Here is a 5,569-nt window from a genome sequence, read left to right on the forward strand (position 1 = left end):
CTAGCCTTGATGAGAAGCTCTGCAAGTGTCTCAAAGGCCTGGGTGGAGAGGGGTCAGGGAGCCCTGGTCTCCCCAGACGCTGGAATCCTTGGCCTTTCTCCTCTTTCTGGCTGAGCTTGGGAGGAAAGCACGGGACTTCCTGGGGTCAAGATTGAAATCTCAGCCTAACAGCGGCTTTTCGTGTCCAATGGAGACTTAGGAGCTAGAAATTCTGAATAAAATCGGAACACAGTGGAATAGGATCAATCAAACTTCAGAATAGAATAGGCACCTCAATACAGCACTACCCATTCGGGTCTGGAACCATAAGAGGCTGTCACCCTGTCTGACCAGCGACATCACAGCCCCCACAGCGACCCCTGACTCACAGGGACAAGCGCGCAGTTACGCCTGCGGTGTGACGCCCCCTCGCGGGGCAGGACTCAGGCGGCGCAGCCTCTGCCTTTTACCCCCGAGACCCAGGGGGCCCCGACGGCGGGGTGGCACTGGCTCGGTCGCTGCGCCGCTTGGCGGCGGGGCCGGGCCTCCGATGGCCAGAGACGGGCTGACCGCCCGGGGCCAGCGGGGACACCCCGGGCTCGTCCCCCACCTGCGCGCCACCTGCCCATGTGGACCGCGCAGGTCGGAGAAGCCGGTTTTCTGGAGAAGGAGCCGGCAGAGGTCAGGGACGCGGCTGCGAGGTGCCTGCGGTGGCAGGAACAGGAGCCAGAGGAACGCGGGCTTCGGCAGGAGACTGAGTTCTGGCTGCGGGAGTAAAAGACGCCGGCGCCGCCTAAAGGGGAAGGTCCCACCGAGACTCGAACTCGGATCGCTGGATTCAGAGTCCAGAGTGCTCACCATGACACCATGGAACCGCCGCAGGCCCGCCCCTCCCGCCGCGGAGCCAGGCCGCGCGCAGCCCCGCGGGCCCAGCACCCGCCTCCCGTCGTGCGCTCTCGTCCCCCCGCCCCGAGCCCGCTTCCTCCGCGACGCCAGGAGGCGCCTGACTCGCCTGCCCTCAGGTTTGTACGTCGTGGAAAGACACGAGGTCCATTCGGGAGGAGCGACAGGGGACGGCTTGGCGGCCTCCCCCAAATGCGCCTGCTCTGCCGGCATTTCTAGAGTTTTCTGCCCTGAGGTAAAATTCCCGCCAGAAAAAAAAACCCAAACGCCAAAAAACCCCCAAACTTCCTTTCCCCTTCTTTGCAGTTGTCCTCTCGCCGCTGCCCTGGGAGCTCTGAACGTCCTCAGGACAGGGCTAGGCACTTCTTGGGGTGTCCCCTCCCTGGGACCCAGGTGCAAGGGTAGAAGCGCGGGGCGCTGCCGGCTTCGTCGGGGGACGGCGCGTCCTCTCTCTGTTGGGAACCGGATGGGAGCCGAAGCGGCCGCAGCCCCACCCGTCGCACCGCGAGCACCCAGGCCGCTGGCGCCCTGAGGGGTGAGGTCGGGTGTGAGCAGCTGACAGTGTTTCTTCTGGGCTCTTTCCTCCCTCCCCTTCGTGCTCCTCCTCCGCTTTCCGGGTTCACCCCCTCTCCGCCCACCCGCGTCCCCGAGACTGAGGCGGCCGCTGGGTCCTGGGAGCGGAGCTCAGCACGGCCCACGGGCTCCCCGTCGACGTTTCCAGCCTCCGGACGTTTATATGGCTCAGCGGCCAGTTTTAAAGTTTTGAACGTCGGCCACTTTTGAAAGCCTGTCCCAGCCTCGCATTCCGCGGAGGGGGATGCGCAGGGAAGAGGGGCACAGGGCGGGCTGCAGCCCCAGAGGCTGTGGCGGTCCCCTGTCACCTGAGCGGAGGCTCCCGAGGCGGCGAGGAGCAGGCAGCCTGGCCCATTCCCTGGTATCAAGGCCCTCATGTGCCCCATGTGAGAACAGCGTGTCCTGAGTGGCCAGTCTGAGTGTGTTTTCAGAACCGGAGGGAGGGGTTGGGGGGCACGTTCTCACCCCGTGGCAACAGCAGAAGAGTGTGTAATGCGGCTCTGTGAGTACAGTATGCGAGCGTGCTGTTACCTGGAAGACTGGTGGTTCAAGCCACCACGGAACATGCGAGTCGTACTTCAACTCATTTTCCTGCTTCCCATTCTCAAAATTGACCAAAGCCTCCTGAGCTGCTTTTATCTTTCAGGCAGCGACCTCATCCGGTAGCTCTCAGTTCCTGTCCTCCCTGTCCTTTGCTCTGTGGCCGCGGGTGGGGCAGCTGCTGAATCTGAGTCGTCCTGGATCTTCACCGACCTCGGCCCTCCGATGGTTTCTCCCCGCCGTCACCACATTCCAGTGTTCTCTCTGTACCATATGGAGCTCTGCGGCCACCTTGACCTACATGTTTCCACAGCCAGATTCCAGGGGAACTGCCAGGCTGCAGAGGCTGATGGCATAGGCCTGGTCAGACTCCAGGTTGGTGCACCTCAAGGGCTAGTATTAACTATGCAGTTATAGGATGCCAGCAACACTTTGATTTGAGGGTGTTGCATCATTACATTTTTTTAAAAATTTATGACATTACTTGTTAGAACAGTTTTAGGTTTACAGACAAATTGAGCAGATAGAGACTTCTCACATATGCTCTGTTCTCTCTCACACAATTTCTTCTATTATTGGTATCTTGCATTGTTGTGGTACAGGCGCCAGGGAGATCCCATGATCAGGAAGATGGTTTTCCAAAAAAAAAAAAAAGGCTTATCCGTTGCACTCCGGATGTACTGAGCCCTTTGATTTCTCCAAATTTAGGAAACTCGACGGCACAATTTGTGGTAATGGGGGACAGTGTTTGCACACTCTCCTGACAGGTAATGGTTAATAACAGACCACTGTAAATATATTCAGTAGTTTGGGCAAATTCTTGGGGAGCATTTCCTAGATACATTTTCCTGGAAGATAAACCTTCCTACTCCCCTTCTAAGTTTGTTTTGGGGAAAAATGCTGTATTCCTTTCCAGGGCCAGACTGAATTGACAACCATCATAGTTGATGAGGATTAAGGCCCTAATCAGCCAATGAAGAACACTTTATTTCAGACCAGTCCCATTCCCCATTTTCTGCTGGAAAGAAAGTGGACCAGCTTATTCCTTTACTGCAGAACCACCACCAGAGGTCTTAAACTCAGGGAGACCTGTGTGGCCAGGTGACTGCCTCTTGCAGCCCCGGGAGGACAGATATTTCTAATACCTCACCTAGCTTTCCCGTCTTTCTTTTCTTTTGTATAACTGGCATGGCAATACACCCAAGAAACAGTAGTATCTAGCGCTGTGTCCCCTGCTTAGCAAATAAGGCACAGGGTCATTTTATACCACCAAGAGGAGGAAGATCCTGTGAGTGGAGGACTTTGTGGGGTCTCTTTTGGAGCAACCGATGAGGTTCCTGAGAGAGGGTCTGGGAATCTCTGCCCCTCTTTCAGTGCCTGGGTTGTAGCCCACCAATTTGAAATGTTTGGTGTCTCTCCCTGGTTCCTCAGGGAACATAAGTCAGCCTGGAAGCAGTGTTTCCTAAGAGATACTCCACGGAAACCCCAAAGCTGGAACTTTCCATTGGGCCACTTTGTAGTCACGTTCACCCTTCCTTTGAAGGACCTTTTGGAGAATAGGAATAATCAAGGGTGACATGCTTTTCAAGAGGCATCTCCACTCACAAAGGACTGGTTTTCACCACAGACCTCAAGGGAACATTCCCTCAGCCTTTGGGCAAGGGGCTATGGGGTTTGCAATCCCCAACATAGAGTCAGGCCAGCATTGTCCTTAAAACGGGTATGGTGCTTTTAAAATACACTTTTTGTTTTTGGTCGTAGAGTTGGTATACATTATTATATAATTTACACATGTACAATATAGTGATTCACAACTTAAAGGTTATATTCCATTTATATGTATTATAACCTATTGAGTATCTTCCCGGTGTTGAATAATATACCCTTGTAGCTTATTTTATTCATAATAGTTTGTACCTCTTCATCCCGATCCCTAGGTTGCCCCTCCCCCTCCCCCTCCCCGCTCCCCTCTGGTAACCGCTAGTTTGTTCTCTATATCTGTGAGTCTGTTTCTGTTTAGTTTTATTCACTAATTTGTGGTATTTTTGAGGATTCCACATATAAGTGATGTCTGACTTCTTACACTTGGCACAGTACTCTTCAAGTCCATCCATACTGTTGCAAATGGCAAAACTTCATTGATTTTTTTAAGACTGAGAAGTATTCCATTTACTACATATACCTCATATTCTGTATCCATTCATCTGTTGATGGACACATAGATTGCCTCCCTATCTTGACAATTCTAAATAAACCTGCTATGAAAACTGGGGTGCATGTATCTTTTCAAATTAGTGTTTTGGGGTTTTTTTGGATGCATACCCAGCACTGGAATTGTTGGGTTATGTGATAATTCTGTGCCCACTAACCATGTGTCAAGGTTCCCTTTTCTCCCCATCCTGGCCAGTGTTTGTTATTTGTGTTCTTTTTGATGATAGCCATTCTGATAGGTGTGAGGTGACATCACACTGTGAGTTTGATTTGCATTTCCCTGATGATAGTTGATGTTGAGCTTTTTTCCTGTTGGCCATCTGTATGTCCTCTTTGGGAAAACGTCTGCTCAGGTTTTCTGCCCATTTGTTAATTGGGTTGTTTGGGGTTTGTTGATGTTGAGTCCTACAAACTGTTTATATATTTGGATATTAGCTCCTTATCAGTCAAGTTTAAGGGTTTTCCTTCGTTCACAGTCTTACCCTGGTTGTGACTGTGCTTTTTATTTTGGAAAAGTTTCTTTTCAGGATCTTGATAGATATTTTCCAACTGTGATTTTATAAAGGGGGTGCCACACGAATACACACTAACAGAAACTGGATTTACTCTCCCACTTGAAACAGCAAAAGAAAGCAACAACAATAAACTGGACAAAATAGATGAGACAGAGATTTTCAAAAGACTGGCCAACAGGCAGTAAAGGTCAGTGAGTGATCCTGAGAGATGAGAAACAAGCAGATGAGCCTACATTTGCTCCAGTTTACCACCTGGAGAGAGTTTCCAAGCAAGGCAGGGGAGAGGAAACTGAAAACAAGCCAGTGGACTTCATTGAGTTGAGGACACTGAGCTGAGTCATTGCACCTCATCCTCATCTTCCCTTTCAGCAGGTGGAACCTATTGGTGTCTGCTGTTGTTATTCTACCTACAGAGAGATACCTAGGCTGAGCTGGGAACAGTCATCTTCACACTTTCTTCAGTAAGGAATGTGTACCCTCATTCGTATCCCACAGTAGAATTAGCACAGTGCTTTACCCACAGGGGCTTTGTAAATGCATTCGTGGAACTCAGCTAATTTAGGATCCAAGTCATCTAGATGAGCAGAGATATTATATTTTGTACAACATGATGGGATAGAGGAGTGACTCAAGGAGTGTTAGATTATTCTGTTTCTAAGAGCACTAAAGAGATATCAGGCACGTGAAAGCCAGGATTTTACTGCTAGACCCCACTACATTCTCACTGCAAACTTGGAAGTTGCTTTACTCCTTTACTTTGCTTACTGGATCTGAAATGTAAGGGTAAAGCACCAAGTTCTAAAATTCTAGGAATATGACCAATATTTAAATTGTCTTTGAAATGGGGA

General features: G+C 50.8%; 2 non-coding genes across 2 annotated transcripts; one reads left to right on the forward strand and one right to left on the reverse strand.

Annotated features, from left to right (window-relative positions):
• Positions 1-782: 782 nt before the first annotated feature.
• TRNAQ-CUG (transfer RNA glutamine (anticodon CUG)) lies at positions 783-854 on the reverse strand. Its single transcript has one exon. It is a non-coding gene; the product is annotated as a tRNA-Gln (tRNA).
• Positions 855-2,591: 1,737 nt separating this feature from the next.
• On the forward strand, positions 2,592-2,758 carry LOC130842118 (U1 spliceosomal RNA). The gene has a single exon (XR_009050356.1). It is a non-coding gene; the product is annotated as a U1 spliceosomal RNA (small nuclear RNA).
• Positions 2,759-5,569: the final 2,811 nt, after the last annotated feature.

This window comes from Hippopotamus amphibius, chromosome 1 (genome assembly GCF_030028045.1).
Source record: "Hippopotamus amphibius kiboko isolate mHipAmp2 chromosome 1, mHipAmp2.hap2, whole genome shotgun sequence".
Lineage (NCBI taxonomy): Eukaryota > Metazoa > Chordata > Mammalia > Artiodactyla > Hippopotamidae > Hippopotamus > Hippopotamus amphibius.